This window comes from Notamacropus eugenii, chromosome 1 (genome assembly GCF_028372415.1).
Source record: "Notamacropus eugenii isolate mMacEug1 chromosome 1, mMacEug1.pri_v2, whole genome shotgun sequence".
NCBI lineage: Eukaryota > Metazoa > Chordata > Mammalia > Diprotodontia > Macropodidae > Notamacropus > Notamacropus eugenii.
This window is the reverse complement of record NC_092872.1, coordinates 699,501,218-699,519,553: the sequence shown is the minus strand read 5'-3', so window position 1 is coordinate 699,519,553 and position 18,336 is coordinate 699,501,218. Positions and strand designations below refer to the sequence as shown.

At 43.2% G+C, this 18,336-nt stretch overlaps 1 protein-coding gene and 1 long non-coding RNA gene across 5 annotated transcripts in view; both read right to left on the bottom strand.

Annotated features, from left to right (window-relative positions):
- The window catches only part of GSE1 (Gse1 coiled-coil protein), a 795,746-nt gene that overhangs the window by 719,896 nt on the left and 57,514 nt on the right, over positions 1–18,336 (bottom strand). The gene's annotated exons all lie outside the window — the stretch shown is intronic.
- Positions 1,206–18,336, bottom strand: part of LOC140521310 (uncharacterized) — a 30,653-nt gene continuing 13,522 nt past the window's right edge. Inside the window, exon 2 of the long non-coding RNA XR_011972870.1 lies at positions 1,206–17,590. This is a non-coding gene — a long non-coding RNA (uncharacterized lncRNA). The remainder of the gene's footprint in view (positions 17,591–18,336) is intronic.

Here is an 18,336-nt window from a genome sequence, read left to right as displayed (position 1 = left end):
GCCTGCCTGTGGAAGGCTTTAAATGCCAAGCAGAGGATTTTACATTCGATCCTGGAAATAACAGGGAGTTTGCAGGGAAGGAGATGGGGTAACATGGTCTCACCAGAGTTTTGGGAAAATCCAATGGAGAGCTAAGGAGTAGATGTTCTAGGTAATCTACTCTAACTAACTCACCATTCTACAAATGGGAAAACGGAGGCCCAGAGAGGCCAAAAGGACTTGCTCCTGGTTCCAAAGATACCAAGCCATAGAGTTGCATTATCAACCGAGGTGTCTGACCCAGTCCCAATACTCTGTTCTCAGGCCCTCTGGGTTCCTTCTGGGTGGGAGAAAACATCTTTGCTGTCTTGAACATGTCAGGGTGAAAAACAACACCTCCCTCCCTACCTCCCTCCCTCCCTCCCTCCCTCCCTCTCTCTCTCTCTCTCACACACACACACACACACACACACACACACACACACACACACACACCTCATCCCCTTTTCTTTCCTCAATCCTCTCTCCAAATAATCCCCTCTCCAACAGTCTAACTCACCTCCCACTTTTTTTCTTTTAAATCCAAAAAGCCAGTGTCTCTACACATCACATCCTTCACGCCAAAGGGATGAGAGTGTGGAAGCAATCCTACTTGGCAACCCAGCAAGAGTGAGTCAAAAACAGTTGTTTGGCTTGTCAGATACCCAGACCCTGCAGGGCTCATAGGAGGCTTGCTTGGCTGCTTGAATTAACTCTTTCAGTGACCTTCTCTAGAGAGGCCCCTGGCATGATGCAGCCCCTCCAGCAGAGCCAGACATGCCCTTTACCTGTTTGCACAGACTCCTCCAGCAGCTGCCTCCTGCTCCAGGAGGTATGTGGTCTGTATTCCCAGAGTCACCTCTGCCTCCATCCATCTATCTCCCTGTCATCTTCAACACCTCCCTCTATTCCTCTCCCTCTGCAAAGCAACCAATTGCCATGTCTTGTTGGTCCTCCCTTTGGAATGAATCTTGGAAACGATTCTTTTTTCTTTCCTCTTCATGTCCACAGCCGCCACCCTAGGCCTGGCCCTGGTGGATGTGCCTGGCCCCCTGCCATAACTTTCAAGCTGCTGTGTCTCCCTTCTAATCAATCCTGCTGCCAGATGTATCTCCCTGAAGTTTATCATCCTGCCTCTTCTCCTTTGTTTTTTTCCCAACAGACTAGCTCCACAGAGGCTAGCTGTGTTTCTTCCATGTACCCTGACCTCCCAAGTAGGCAGGGAGTAGGAGGGTCTAAGGGGAGCTGGGCCAACTTTCCTAGGAAACTCAAGGGGGCCACTTGTATCTCAGAAATGGTCAAGACACAAGGTTTTTTCTTGTGTTTAGGTCACCCAAGAGAGACCAGAGGAAAGGGAAGAGAGGGCATCAGATCAAGGCCGGGGAAGAGGGTTGAAGTAGAGGGTGGGAAAGGTATCTAGAGAGTCTGTATGTCCATCTTTCTGGTTGGGGCAGGGGGAGGGAGAAATGGAAGCATTCTGCGTATGGAAGGCATTTGGAAACAGATGTCTCTCTGAAAGCACCAGCCATGACAGGGAGAGCAGTTACCACCCCCAGATCCCTCCATGTATTCTGTCTTCTAAGCAAACTAGCTCCTCTTCTTCCTTCATCTCAGTCGGGAAACAGAACCAAAGAGGACAGTCAGTCAACAAGCATTTATTAAGTGCTTACTGTATGCCAGACACTGCTGAGGATACAAAGGCACAAAAGGCGTTGAGTTTAACCAATATACCAGTCGAAAATGGGAATGGACTGCATTGATTTGCAGAACCACAGCTATATCTAAAGGCTACAATGTTGACAGAATCACTTATCCAACCAACCCTAGTGTCCCCTCCGCCCTGGAAAGGAGCTTAATTCAAGCCTTTTTTCTTCTGTGCTTCTCTTTCTCCCTCTGACTTCCTGGGTTTACCTGCCGGGGATGATGGCCCTTAGTCCTTCTTCCCTTCCCCTGCCCTTCCTTCTTTCTTAATAATGACACTGGGATTTTAAGCGCATCCCCCTCCTGTCTTCTCTGTGCCATGTCTCCCCTACTGGCTTCTTCTCCTCAGCCTACCCAAGTAGCCCCTAGCCCTCAAATCATCCAAACACCACCCTTGCTTTGAGTCTGCCATCCCCTCAAGTTGTTTTCCTCTCCCCTGCCTCACCTTTACTAATGAAATTTCTGGAAAGAGTAGTCAATGCTCACTGTTTCCATTTCCCTACTCATGCTTCTACATCTTAACATCTGGCTTGCTCCCTGACCACTACATTGAAATAATTATCGGTTATTCACGTATCGGTCACCCTGAAATAATTCATCTCTGTATTCTGTTGTAAGCTCCTTGGGGGTAGGCATTATGTCTTTTGTCATCTTTGTATCACCAAGTGCCTAACAAAAGAGTCTTGCACATAGTAGGAGCTTAACAAATGATTGCTGAATAAACCCCCTCATACTTGTATGACATTCTACAGTTTTAGAAAGAGTGTTCAAATATAGGATCTCGCTTGATCCCATTTCAAATCCATGTCTATTAATTAAGGACCTACTATGTGTAAGATGTTTTTGTATTCCTAGGACTCCCTTGCTCTGAAGATAGTAATAAAGGAAAAGATAATTGACCTCAAGGGGCTGGCATCACAAGAGGAAAACAGCTAAATAAATAAATACAGATACAAAACACTAAGCTAAATAAAAGCAAAACTTACATAAAGCAAATAAAAGGAATTTATGGGGGAGGACTCTAATAATTGAGAATATTAGAAGTAATCTCCTATATAAAGGGGCACTGGGGTCAGACCTTGAGGAGAACCTAAGGACCAGAAAGATTGAAGGGCTTGCTTCAAGGCACATGGCTGGTTGGAGAATGTGGAGAACACCAGCTCTGGAGTCAGGGGAGCTGGGTTCAAATCCCACATCTAACCCTTACTACCTGTGTGACCTTGTCAAGACCCTTCACATCTTTTCAAAAAGAGAGTTGGATCAGATCCCTTCGAGATTCCTTCCAACTCTAGATCCTATTATCAATTCTCCTTCGACTACATTAGAGTGACCTAGAGAAAATCACTTTCCTGGCCTTGGATTTCAGTTTCCTCCCACGTGAAAAAGACTATGTAAAACCGATTAGATGGTATCTACAATCATAGGCTAAGAGTTCCAAGGGAGCTTCTGATTCAGTCAATAAACATTTATTAAGCTCCTACTATGTGCCAGGCACTGTGCTAAGCTCTGGGGTTCAAAAAGAAACAAAAGACAATCCCCACCCTCAAGGAGCTCATAGACTCTAAATTCTAAAATCTAGAAATAGATCTAAAATATTAAATCTAAATAAATATTTAAATCTAAAATTGATCTAAAATCTACAAATCTCAAATCCCATGAGAATCTTCCACCAGCTTCAATATGGTAATCTGTTCTCCCCTGTCCTCTCTGCTATCATGGTAAGATATTTACCCACTTTAATAGAATTGATTCTGATACCATGACCCCATTGATAAGCTCTAGAGTTTTACTGGTCTTTCGAATGATGGATCAAAAAAGAGAGCACTTTGCCTCTTAGCTTTTTTCATTAAGAATGCTGGTTCTATGCTGTATACTAGGTTGTGGAACCATGGTACAGGGAATATCATATATGGTTCCAGAAGAATATACAACAATAGCAGATAGAGCCAATAGGATATTAGTCAGTCAATCAACAATCAATCAATAAACATTAAGTGCCTACTATGTGCCAAGTACTTTGCTATCAATCAATAGTCAGTCACTCAATATTTATTAAGCACCTATTATGTGCCATGCTAAGTGGTATTAGCATCTGAAGGGGTCTTAGAAATCTTCCATTCCAAATTCTTTACATTGCATAGGTGAAAACTGTAGTCCATTGCTGGGAAAGGACTTGGTGGTGGTCAATGGCACAACCAAAATAAGACTTTAGATCTGACAAGCAGGCCCCGGGCTCTTCACATTACACCAAAGGCTGCAGTCAGCATTCGACTTTTTTCTGTTTTTTTGAAGTCTCATCAAAATGAGAGAATTTTGAATGCATGTAAACAGGGCCATGTGGAAGAAGGAGTAAATACTTCCTGACTTGGTTTCAGAAAAGGTACAAGTTCTAATTCTGCTGTTTATTACCTGTCTGACCTCTTAACCTGTCCATGTATTGGGGTGCTGAGAAAAGTTTAACAATTGGTTCTCAGGAGGAGAAAACAAATGCATTACTAACATTTGCTCTATCACTTTCTTAAATCCATATATCAATAAAACAATAAATCAAGTCCTATTTTTTTTTTTTAGCATTTGCAGATTTCCACGGTGTAAAATGCTCATACTGATGATTTAACACTCAGCTCTCACAAAGCCAAGATGAACTGATTCCAGTACACTCCTGTCTCTGTGATCAGTTTCTTTCAACTATAAAATGAGGATTAGATTATCTCTAAGATTGCTTTCAACTTTCAATCTTTGATTCTATATTGGCCAGCCTGCCATTTTAGCCTCAAAGTAGGGGATATTGAGTAAGTATGTAGTAGGTGATAGCCTGTTGATGTTAGCGGATTATTAAAACAGCCTGTGAGCTACATCATTAGTGTTCTGTTCAGGAATGGAAGCTGAGAAGAGGTCACGGACTTGGCACAACTTCCACGGCTACAATGATATTGGTAAACCTCATGCCATTCTTGACTCTTCTAAAAGTTGTCCACCAACCTTTGGATTATGTCTATAAGATATGAACCACAGGACATTATTACTATCTTCTTGTGTCCCAGGAGACCACTTAACCAAAAGAAGGAAGCAGATGATAAGTTTAGGAAATAGATCACAAATGTGGCACTGAGGAATGATACAGTTCTGGAAGTTTCAATTATCAGGACACTTTCTGGCTCTTCCTCTCTGCTAAAAGAGGGGAGTCTATAATCCCACTGAGATTTCCCTGATCGAGTTTGAACCTCTGATTTTTTGGATGAGGAGCCAGAAAAGTGACTTGCTCCAGGTTACATAGCTGGTCTGTGTGAATGAACACTGGCTAATCAGCAGTTGCTAAATTCTTAACTTGCCTTAACAATAACTTTATTTTTCAAAAGTTGAAAGAAGTAATGCTATGGACCCAATTCTTACAAATTTGGAAGAACCAAAATAGAAGTGATAGCAACATTGGAATCTAGTGACCACTGTATCTTAGAGTCTGTGATAAACAAAAGAAGGAAACATGGGTACAATGTGACACATATTGTACATTTTCTAAGGGTGAATCTTAAAAGGAAAAGCGGCATCTGTGGCCTAAAATTCTGCAGGACAAGCTGTTTCATGAGGTATGGAAAGCTCTCAAGAACAAAATTCTGGTGATATAAACACAGGTGATTTTTATGAGAAAGAAAAGGGGGAGCTGTCCAAAGACTATTGTGAATGCTTAGAGAACTCATCCATCCACTTAGACTTGGAAAAGATGTATAAAAGATGGAAGTAAGGGGAAATGTCCAAGGATGGATACAAAAGGCTATCACAGTCTTGGAGGAAAAGGGTCAGAAGTTCTAATGCTCAGAAGGAACTGAGACTGGCAAGTCGTACAAAAACCACCATAAGGGACAAGAGGATGATCTTACTGGGATTGGACTAGTGAAAGATGGAATGATGCTGATAAAAAGAAAACTGACCTACTCAACTCAGATGTTGCCTTTGCTTTCTCTACTAAAGAGAATGATCTTCAGATTGGGAAGTTTGTTCCTGGCAAGAGGGCATTTAGCGGCCATCCAGGAGTTCAGATCCCCAGGCCAGGGTGAACTACATGCCAGGATACCAAAAGGAGGGAAAGGTAAGATTTCTGGACTGCTTAGGTTAACTCTGAAAAACCAAGAATGCAACAGGTGTCACAGGACTGTTGATGTCTTGAATTATACTCCTTGCTAATTTCTAGAACATATAATTAAAGAGGTGGTTTGTAAGCATTTAGAAATGGAAGCAGTAATCATTCAAAGCTCATCAAGTTTTATAGTAGGTTGGTCAGTACAACGTCAGGCACCTGTTTGTTGATGGCTTGATTAAGTACAGACTGTGTAAGACATCTCATTTCTTTCTTTTTTTGTTGAATCTCCCTAATAAGCTTGGTAGATCAAAGGTATACTATAGACATAGCATGCTTTCCTTTAAGCAAGGCATATGACAAGATCTCTCATTCTATATGGAGGGTTGGCAGAAGATAGAAAGGTGTACTTAGAACTGGTTGATGGGCCAATATCAAGCTGGACAGGATCATCTGGTGCTGTTTCCCAAGGGTTTGTTCTCAATCCAGTGCTATTCAACATTTTTTATCAATTTGTTAGAATAAAAAACAGTTAGCTAACCTACTGGACAATGGACTGAGCATCTAAAGAGGTCCTGAAAAGCTAGAGTAATGGGTTGAATTTAATGTAAAACCTAGGAGGGCTAAATCTAAACTCCACAGTTTAAAAAAGTCAGTTGTATATTATGCAATAACTTTGACAGACTTACCTCTTCTTAGCAATGCAAGGATCTAAGACAACTCCAAAAGACTCACGGTGGAAAATGCTATCCACATCCAGAGAAAGAACTTTGGAGTCTTAATACAGATCGAAGTATACTATTTGCTCTTTTTTCTTTTCTTTTGTTTCTTCTTTCTCATGGTTCCCTCCATTGGCTCTAATTCTTCTTTACAACATGACTAATGTGAAAATATGTTTAATATGAATGTATATGTAGAGCCTATATCAAACTGCATGCCATTTTGGGGTGGGGGGAGGGAAGGAAAGGGGAGAAAATTTGGAACTCAAAATCTTATGGAAGTGGATATTGAAAACAAAAAAAATACGTGTTTTTTTAAAAGTCAGTTTTACAAGTAGAGAATGGGAGAGATGTGGTTTGTGTTACTAAAAAAAACCTAGTGAATTTAGTGGACTCTACTCTCAATATGAATCAATAGTGTGGCATGACTGCCACCCTCCTCCCCAATTTTAGGCTCTAAAAACAACACTAATAGCTAATATCTCTATAGTGCTTACCATGTGCCAGGTATTATGCTAAGCACTTTACAACTGTCATTTCATTTGATCCTCACAACAACCCAAGGAGGGAGGCACTATTATGAACCCATTTTTACAGAAGAGGAAACTGAGTCTGAGAGGTTAGGTTGCACGGTTGCCTAGGGTTGCACAGCTAGTAAGTGTCTGAGGCTGGATTTGAACTCAGGTCTTCCTGACTCCAGGCTTGGTTCTCTATTCACTGTGCCACCTAGCAGAGGCAAAGCATCCAGAAGGAGGTCAGTGGCAGTCCTGCTGTATTACACTATCTGAAATACTTTTTTCAGTTCTGAGGACCACATTTTAGGAAGGCCAATGCAGGAACATCTCCATGATCTTCAAAGGATGTCTAGGTGGAAGACACAGGGAAGCAGATTTTGGCTCAACATAACTACAAACTTCCTAACAATCTGAGCTGCACAAGAAGCCACTTTTGGGGGCAGTGGATTCTCCTATCACTGGAGGTCTTGGAGCAGAGCATGGAAAACACTTTGTTGAGCATGTTGTAGGGGGAAACCTGGGAGGCCAGGTATAACTACAGGACCTCTCTCTCCTTCCAGCTCTTAGATGCTGTGTTCCTGTTGTTGTCTGGAGGGCTTTCCCTCTTTGGGTGATGGGAATGAATGAGGAATACCAGTGGAGTGGTTCAAAGTCACATCAAGAATTGCCTTTGATACCTGACTCCAGCCTTGGCCAATCTGTGCAGTCCTGAGCACATCTTCTGGAAGGTTCCCTCATAGAGTCTTTCAGCACAGCTTGGGGAGGATGGAGCCAATCCCTAGTAGAATGAATGGGTGGCACACACAGGTGAATGCCTGAAGTTTTTTGCCTTCATATAAATAAATATGCATAATTATTTTTTATAAACTATCTGAGTTAAGGCTCTCTAGAACTTACTTTTAGCATATACAACCTAGCTGAAGTTTCTTTCTAAGTTAGATTTTCTTACCCTCTTGAAGAAGTAACATGAGTAGAAAAAAATCATATATGAATGAACAGCATGTCTAACATAGCAAGTGGCAGATCTACCTGTAACATATGCCAGAGAGCTATAGGAGAGGATCCTAGCACAAAGTCAGAAAGGCATATCACAAGGCACCATCCCAAAAATCAGTGCCATCTGATGAAAATAAAGAATAAATCAAAGCTTTATGACCAAAAAAAATTCCCACAAAAATCCTCCCCCCACCCCAACCAAAACGGCCAGTAGAAATTGTGAAAAATCTCTTTTAATCATAGGATAGAGAGCCCAAAGGGCCCTTAGAAGAGCATGCTGCTACTGTTTGGTCATTTCAGTTACATCTGAGTGTTCGTGAACCCATTGGGGATTTTCTTGGCAATGACACTGGAATGATTTGCCATTTGCTTTTCTAACTCATTTTATAGATGAGGAAGCTGAGGTAAACAGGGGTAAATGACTTACCCAGGGTCACACAACTGTTAAGTGTCTGAGGCTGGATTTGAATTCAGGAAGATGAGTCTTCCTGATTTCAAACCCAGTGTTCTACCCACTGTACCACCCAGCTGTCCATAAGTGAGCATAAAATGTCAGAAAATAACACATGGAATGTCAGAGCTGGGAGGACTCTTCCCATGAAGAATGAATGTCAAAGATGGAAGCAGCATAGTGCAATGAAAAGAACCTTGGATTTGGAATTAGAAGATCTGATCTCAAATCTTGCTTCAGACACTAGCTGTGCACCCTGGGCAAGTTACTGAATCTCACTGGGCCTCAGTTTCCTCATCTGTAGAATAAAAGGGCTGGCCAAGATGGTTTCTAAGGCCCCTTCTACTTTCAAAGCTCTGACCCCATTGAGCTGTGACCTCATCCAACCCACAAGTAACTTACTCAAAAACATACAACCAACAAATGTCAGAGCCTGAACCAAAACCGGGTCGTCTGACCCCAAGTACAGTCCTCTTTCTACCTCACCATGCTTCTCCCCCAATACAAATAAATGTCTTCTAAACTGAACCTGAAATGATGATTTCAACCAGCTCAAAGTATATAAACTCCAAGATCTAGCCAAGTCTGACCAGCAACTCCAGAAATAATCCTCTTTCTCCTTCCCAGAGAAGAGAAGGGTCATTTATTCCTTGCCCTGACACCACCCCCTTCTACCCCAATTAAAATTCAGGACAAATAGGCTCCCAGGATCCTAGGAGCCCAGGCCCAGGGCAACAGGTCTGAGAAAGGGAAGATGCCCACCCAGCCTCCACCCTGTGGTAAGAGAGCACTTAGAAGTATGAGGTAATTACACTAGAGCAACCAGGGAGAAAGCAGGAGCCAACACACTTGGGCAGCCAACCTCCAATGAGGCCAAGAGGAAGGGAGACGTGAGGGGATGGATGCTCCTCTCTCTCTCTCTCTCTCTCTCTCCCTCTCTCCATCTCCTCCTCTCCTGTGTCTCTCTCCCTCTGTCTCTCTCCATCTCCCTCTCTCTCCATCTCTCCTCTCTCTCTCCCTCTCTTCATCTCCCTTTCTCCCTCTTTCCTTTTTTTCTCCCTCTCTCCTCTGTCTCTCAATGGCTGGGCCTGTACTGGGAGTCTGAAGCTCTCCACACCATTTAGCCTAATTGCCTCTGACATTTCGCCCATCCACTCACTCCTCTTCCCTACAGACCACTTGGCTTCATTTCCTCACTGAATTCTCAGAAGCTCAGCCCCAGCTGTCATAGGTGAAGCTATAAAACCGGAGAATAAAAGGCCCTGGGAATGGGAGGGAGTAGGGGCCAATAACTTAGCTCCCACACAGACTGACCCTAAAGGAAAAAAGAATCTCTATCCAGGGGTTAAAAAAAATTGTAGAACTATGTCCCCAAGGGAGGCTGCTCAGAGTGCCAGGGTTTCCTTCCCCCCTGCTGACACCCAGGACACACCCTGAGCCCCACCTCTGTAGCCCCTGCAATCCAGAGTCAGCAAGACTGCCCAGTCTATTTAAAGCTTGGAACCCAGAGCCTGGTATCAGCGTCACTGAGCAGTAAGGCCCCTGAAGCTTGGTGAAGCTGCCCCATCTCATTTGGTCTTCCCTCTTCTCCCATGGATTTGGGGTTATTTAAAGAATTGGCTCGCTATTTTAGAAACTTGAAGAATTCCTTGTTTTGTTCAGAAGCCCAAGCAAGCGCAGGGTAGGGGAAAGCTCAGCCTGGCTTGGCTCAAATGCAAGGGAGAAGACTGTGTGAAAATGATGGCTAATGCCAGTGAGGCCTTCATAGGGTGGTCCTGGGACCAGGCCATGAGTCCTTGAGGAGAGGGGGCAGGAAGGAGAGGCAGCGCCCACGGCCCAAACTGCTGCACTTTGAAGAGAGGACCAGCTAATCCCCTTTAGGGGATGGGGGATATGACTCATAACCCTTAACCAAGTAGCATGTATCTCCTGGGAGAGCTATGAGTCACTGTCAGCAGCCCAGGTCTGAACTCAGGGAAATTCAACTGTAGGTTCACCCCTCAGGAGGTGGGAAAAGCAGCTGCCCCCTGCCCTCTATGCCCTACCCCAACAACAGAAGAACTGCAGAAAAGATGGCAGGACAGTGTTCCTTTCTAAGGCTGTCTTCCCTAGTATTCGCGCTCTCTCTCTCTCTCTCTCTCTCTCTCTCTCTCTCTCTCTCTCTCTCTCTCTCTCTCTCTCTCTCCTCTCTCTCCTCTTTTCTCTCTTTCTTGTCTCTCCTCTCCTCTCTTTCCTCTCTCTGTGTTTCCTCTCTCCTCTCCTCTCGCTCTGTCTTTCCTCTTGCTCTGTCTTTCCTCTCTCTCCTCTCCTCTCCTCTCCTCTCTTCCTCTCTCTCTCTCTCTCTCTCTCTCTCTCTCTCTCTCTCTCAATGGATCAATCAATATTGACTGTTCCCTGACATTCTCTCTCTATCCTGCTATAGGTAGTGTGCCTGCATTGAGCCACAGACTGGGCAGGACTGAGTTAGAAGTAGAAGCACATTGGCCTGAACTGGAATGTGTTTGAATCTCAGCGAAGTACTTTCTCTAGTAACTGTCTGATCTCAGTCATAGGACCTTTCAAGAATTCCTTTCCCGTCTCTGTGAGATTACCCACCATTTACACAGTCTGTATCTTGTATATACATAGTTATGTATGCATGGTGGCTTCCCTTTTAGAATGGGCTCTCCTTGAGGGCAGGGGACTATTGTAATCCTTTGTATCTCCAGAGTTTAGCACAATACCCAGCATACAGTAAGTGCTTAATCAGTGCTAACTGATTGACTGATGAGCTGTCCTCTAAGATGCTTTTCCAACTCCGAAGTCTCAAGTCTCTTCCAACCCAGAAGGCATATTCTCAAGGTCCCTTATTTCCCGGGCTGGAATAACTTGGAGTGGAGCAAGTCAGGGTGGTCCCAGCACTGGAGTGACCCATACAAAGACTCTCTTGTTCCTTCGGCACTGCAGCCTGGGGAGGGAGTAGGCCAGAAAAGACAGAGAGGGAGCAAGGAGCTGTCAGGGCATCCAAGAAGGAGATACCTATAATGGCAGCGGGGCACACAGAGTTGAGTGACAAGATTTATGGCTCAAAAATGGGCCTTGAAAACCAACTTGAGCAAGGTCTTCAGTTTCTATTTCCTCTGGGGCCAAGAGAAAGAGAGGCTGATTCTCTCCCTATGAGGGAAAGTGGAATCAGGATTTGAACCTGGGGCCCCAGACTGCTAGTCCTGTGGTCTCTTCTTACTTCACCATTCCATCTCTTTTAAGGGGCAATAGATCACAGAGTGTTAGAGATGGAAGGGACCGAGACTTAGAACACAGACTGCTAGGGACGTGAAGGCCCTTAGGGTTAAGGAAGTCAACTTTCTCATTTTATAGATGAGGAAAGTGGTGCTCAGGTTGGTGTAATGGCTTATCTAAGGTCAGCAGACTAGTAAGGAATAGAGCTACTGAGATTTCTACCCTGGCCTTTGGGGTTTGTAGGATATGAAAAGAGCTGTTCACAAAGATTTTCTGAGAAAGGGGATGAGGAGGAGGAAGGGTGATCAGGGGAGAAGGGGACAAAAAAGATTGTAAAAAGAAAAGCAAACGTGGGGAGAGAGAGAGAGAGAGAGAGAGAGAGAGAGAGAGAGAGAGAGAGAGAGGAAAAAGACAGAGAGAAATACAGAAAGTAAGACAGAGGGAGAAAAGAGAGAGAGAGAAAGACAGAGAAACTGAAAAAAGACAGAAGAAAGAGATGGAAACAGAGACATACAGAAAGAGAAGGAGGAAGGGAGAGACAGAGACAGCAGAGAGAGAGGCAGAGAGATAAAGACCCAGAGACAGAGAGACAAAGAAGCAGAAAGAGACAGAAACACAGAAAGGGAAACAGCAGGGAGAGAAAGAGAGCTAGAGGTAGAGGAAGAGAAAGAAAGAGACAAAGGCAGGAGAGAGACAGAGACAAGAGGGAGAGACAGAGATACAAGAGAGGCAGAGACAGAGAGAGAAACACAGAAAGGGAGACAAAAGGAGGGAGAGAAAGAGCTAGAGACAGAGGAAGAGTAAGAGAGACAGAGACAGAAGGAGGGAGAGTCAGAGACAGAGGGGGAAAGAGAGAAGAGAGAGAGAGAGAGACAGAAGGACGGAAAGAGCAATAGACAGAAGAAGGGAAAGAGACAGAGATATGAGACAGAGACAGTCAGAGAGAGATAGAGAGACAGTCCAAGAGAGAGGGAGAGAGGCATACATGTGTGTGGTGTGCCCACAGTTCAAAAGGGAGGGGAAGAGGTGGTTTGACTAGCAAAGTCATTGAAAAATTTTTGGCACAGCTGCGCCGAGGCTCCTGGCTGGGGGCCCAGCTCTGAGCTGAACTTAAACAAACTCCTGTTGCAGCCATCTGCTTGATTTTAAAATAAATCAAACCGTCTGTTGAGCCGGGGGTGATCAAATTTCCATCTGTGCCGACGCCTGCTAGCCTCCTTGGAGCCTTAGCCCGCCTCTACCAGCCAAAGACTTCTGGCAACATGTGGTCCCAGTCATTCCTCCAGGAAAAGGAGAAACCGGACTCCCCCCCCTCCAACCCCCCAAACTCCTAACTCAAACCAAGTGCTATTTTTACAGCCACCCACTGGAAATGAAGGAGGGAAAAAAAGTTCCTAAAAAAATTGGAGGCAAAGGGGTTATTCTAAGTCACTACTCATGAGGTAGAGGATTGGGGGAAGGGGGCAAGTGGGAAACTTTTTTCCTTGCCACTTGAGGAACAGGAATATATAAATAGAGCCTTACGGTTCCCCACCATGTCAGTGGGGGATATCATGGAGGGTACTATCATGCCCACATCACAGATGAGAAAACTGAGGTTCAGAGCTAGGAAAGTGACTTGCCTGGGATCAGGAGGATTTTCATTGCAGGCCTAACTGTAGTGTCTTGACTACATTATTTTGCCAAATGGATCTTTCAAAAGGGATGGGGGTTGTTCTGGCTACTGGTCCATGGAGTTTATGCTCTGACATAATGAAATGAGTTTGCAAGGCACAAAACACAAACAGCTGCTCCTTGTTGAGAGGAGGGTAGCCACTGTTTTGTTTTTGTCTTTGCTGGGGGAGGGGGACCGGAAGCTGCCTAAAATATCAGGGAACCCCCTCACCTCCATGAACAAGGTTGTATTTTTAGCACTGAAATGAGCAGTGTGCGCCTATCCTCTGAGCAAAGAAAATGATGATAGGATTAGTTGATTAATAACAAGGGAAGTCCTGACCTGGCATGGGGGGAAGGGGGAAGAAATAAAGCTATTCAGGTCTTCAGTGAATGAATGAATGAGTGATAAAGTATGTATTAAGTATTTACTATACATTAACTTCTGAAGATACAAGTATAAGCAAGCAAGATAGTCTCTGCCCTAAAGAAGCTCCTACTCTAAGGAGGGGGCAGGGGAAGATGCAAATAAAGGGGAGCTGAATTTGGAGAAGGCCAGGAAGCAATACGGAATCCTGGTTCATGTCAAGCCCAGGCAAAAGCTCATCAGAGCTTGAGGAACCAGGGGCAGAGTCCAGGTGCTTCTGATGGAAGGGAAGTTGTATAATTGCCAGTGTGTACATAGCTTGTCAAGGTTGGCAAAAAGCTTTATCTATGCTATCCTTTATCTATGCTATTTGGCCAGTGGACAGCTCTCACCATCTGCAAAACGAGAATGAAATCCTTTTACTGGTCACCATAAGGCAGACAAAGGCGACTAACCTGAAATCCTAATGGGTTCAAGAAGCCCCAGTATGAGACACCTCCAGGATGGAGCTTTGGTATAGCCCCTGAGGCAAAGAACAGACTGCCATTCAGACTGATACTGATTCTTTGACTAATGGTAATATTATGTCCTTTTAAAGTCTTAGGAGGATATCACAAGGGAGAGAGAGGAGATTTCATGTACAAATAAATGCATGACAGAGACACTGGTCCAGCTCATTGTCCATTGGTGGCATCTACCCAAGATACAGATTAGATAAGATAGATATATAGATAGATGGATGGATGGATGGATGGATGGATGGATGGATGGATGGAGAGATGGACAGATAGACAGACGGACAGTAGATGTGGGTAGATAGAAAGTAAAGAAAGAGAGAGATGGACAGACAGATGGTAGAAAAAGCTGATATAGATAATAGTTTGGTCAACTGATACATAGATAAGAATAACAGCTAATACTTATATGGGGTTTACTATGTGCCAGTTACTGTACTAAGCACTTTACAATTATTATTCCATTTGAAATAAAGATAGATAATAGGTAGATAGATGATAGGCAGATCAATAGATGATAGAGAAATGGTATATGGATGATAGATACAGGGTAGATGTAGGTAGATAATAGAGAGAAAGAAAATGGACTGATTGATAATATGGCATTGATAATAATAAACATTTACATAGCATTTTACAATATCATCTATTTGAATATAGGTGATAGATAAATAGATGATTGATAGGTGGATAGATGATAGATAGACAGAGGAATGAATGGATAGATGGATGGATGAATGGATAGATGATAGATAGATAGTTGGATAGGTAGGTAGTAGGTAGATAGACATGTAAACTAACTTGATGAGCTGCCTAGAACAGAAGAGGAAGGAGAAGCAAATCCTTCAGGATTGTATTTGGGAAACTGTATGTCCTTTCAATGGCCCCAGAAGCTCAGGGGTGGGGTTTGCTCTAACCCCAATGCTGTCCCAAAGATGCTCTAAAGCTTCAAATCATGAAAGAGCAAGATCTTGGAAGAATCTAAATGATAAGCAACCAAAAAAACATAGAAAGACCATGGCAGGCACAACAAAATACAACAACTGTTAGCATTCATGTAGCACTTTGAGATTTGCAAAGCTCTTTTCAATTATTACTTATTTGATCCTCATAACAACCTTGGGAAGTAAGGTGCGATTTTTATTCCCATTTTGTAGATGAAGAAAACTGCAGATGAAGACAAAGGTTAAGTGACTTGTCCAGGGTCTCACAGCTGGTAAGTGTCTGAGGCTAGACTAGAGGCTCAGGTCTTCCCGACTCTAGGCTCAGTGCTCTCTAGTGTACCACTAGCTGCCCCAAGGTGATGACACCAAGGTGCAAAAAGTCCTTGGCTTCCTTCAGGTCCCAGATAAAATTCCACCTTAAAGAGGCCTATTCATTCTCACTCACCTTAGCCTAAAATAGCCAGGGCCTCCCATTGCATCCTGAGCCATCTCCAGTCATCCTGATGACCCACATGGCTCAGGAGAAGAAAGTGAGGTTGCACAGTCCTCCCTCACTCAAATCAAAGTCAATTGCAAGTCATGTCATCATCTTGATGTCATGGTCCTCTTCCAGAACAAAGGACAAACACAACAAAATTCCACCTTGTAGCAGAAGCCTTTGCTGATTCCCTTTAATGTTAATATCTTTCTTCTATTGATTGTCTTTCACTTATCCCATCTCAATCTTGTTTGTACATGGCTGTTGACATGTTGTCTCTCCCATTAGCCTGGGAGTTCCTCCAGGGCACAGACTCTCTTTTGCCTTCCTTTGTATCCCCAACACTTAGCACACAATAGGTGCTTAATAAATGATTGACTGAGGCAAATCGATTCACTGACTGACAGTTTATGAACACGAGTAACAAGAAGGGAAGATGGGCCAATCTAGTAGGAAGAATGAGAGACAATAGTTAAAGAGAGTTCCAGGGCATTTTGGGAACTCCAAGATATTAAAGCTCATTGGCTGGGTCTCCTGTCCAGTCAGCCAGGTAGATCAAAGTGCTGGAGATGGAGTCAGGAAGACTTGAGTTCAAGTCCCGTCTCTGATACTTACCAGCTGTGTGACCCTGGGCAAGTCACAACTCCTATCTGCCTCAGATTCCTCATCTATAAAATGGCAATAATAACAGTGCCTACCTCCTAGGGTTATTGTGAGGATCAAATAAGATCATATGTGTACAACACTTAGTACAGTACCTGGCACATAGTAATATAATGTAATATGATATATTATATAATATAATAAACAACATAACATGATACAACCCAACATAACATAACATAACATACACTATATATAATAATTATATCATATATCATTATACTATATAAACTTATATCATATAAGTACTTATTGCTTCCCTACCTCCTGCTCCTCTGTTTCTTCATTTATTTAATGAGGAGACAGTAACTCCATGTGCTGAGAGGTACCTTCCAACTCTAAATCTATGAGGTCATAATGTACGAAAACAGACAGATATCAACTGCCTGGGAGTATATATAGTTTGAACCAGGGCAGAGAGAGCCTGGTTTTTGCCAAAGGGTTTGCCAAAGCTCTTTGAGATAGGATAGGCAAATATTTTTTGTTGCTATTTTACAGATGAAGAAATAGACCCCCAGAGAGGTGACTTACCCATCTATAGCCATACAGGTACTAAGAGGTCAGGAGCTGGGGTCACTTCAACTTCCCTGACTACAAGTCAAATTAGAATTCCCTGTCACAGAGTTATTAAGCTGGTCCCCAGGACACTAACCAGCGCACAGACCTGGTGGATGGAGGTTTCTCTGAAAATTCTCAGTTTACCATTTGCTTTGCAGTTTCCCAGGGCTTAGCACAGCTCAAGGCATCCACTTAACGCTTGCTGATTGACTGATCTGCATGGAAACCTTGAGATATACATATAGTAGACTTCTAAGCACCAAGGACAAAGTTTTCAGAAATATCAGAGTCAGAAGGAATCAGAGACAATCTAGTCTCACCTCCTGAGTTTTACAGATGGGGAAGGTGGCACAGGGGATAGAGTGATGGGCCTGGAGTCAGGAAGACTCATCTTACTGAGTTCAAATCAGCCTTAGACACTTACCAGCTGTGTGACCCTGAGCAGGTTACTTAACTCTGTTAGCCTCAGTTTCCTCATCTGTCAAATGAGATGGAGAAGGAAATGGGAAACTACTCCAGTATCTTTGCCAAGAAAACCCCAAATAAGATCAGAGAGAGTTGGACATGACTGAACAACAACAAATTGAAGCTAAGGAAAGTGATCTGTCCAAGGTCTCCCTGTGGCAGTGCAGACAGTAAAGCACATGTCCTAAGGCTGATGGGATAATGTACAGGAGTGGAGCAGTAGTAGGGAGCATCTATGGGAATCATCTATTACCTCTCATTCTTTCTTTTTTTTTTTTTTTTTATTAATTTTTTTATTTTTTTTAATGTTTAACAATCACTGCCATACAATTGCGATTTTATCCCTCCCCACCCACCCCCCACTACCTCCCTCCCTCCCCACGACTGCATACAATTCTGTATAGATTCTACATAAACTTTCCTATTGAGTATATTTTCACTATAGTCATGCTGTGTAGTCAGACTAAGATAAATGAAAGAATCCGTATAACAAATCAGAACATGATACACAAACAGATACACATACACAAACATGATCTGCTACATTATGTGAGTGACTTCCATATTTCTCTCTCTGAGTGTGGAAGGCTTTTTGCCTTGAGGTCCACCATTGGGATTTTTTTTTTTTTCAGAAGTTCTTGTGTTATTACAAAAATCTAAGTCTACCAGAAAAAACTCTCACACACTGTGGTTGTTGCTGTGCATAAAGTTCTCCTGGTTCTGCTCCTTTCACTCAGCATCAGGTCATATAAGTCCTTCCAGGCCTCTCTGAAGTCTTCTTGTTCATCATTTCTTATGGCACAATAGTACTCCATTACATTCATATACCATAATTTATTCAGCCATTCCCCAATTGATGGACATCCCCTTGACTTCCAGTTTTTGGCAACTACATAGAGTGCTGCTATAAATATTTTTGTACATGTGGGACCCTTTCCCATTTTTATGATCTCTTGGGGATATAGTCCTAGTAGCGATATTGCTGGGTCAAAGGGTATG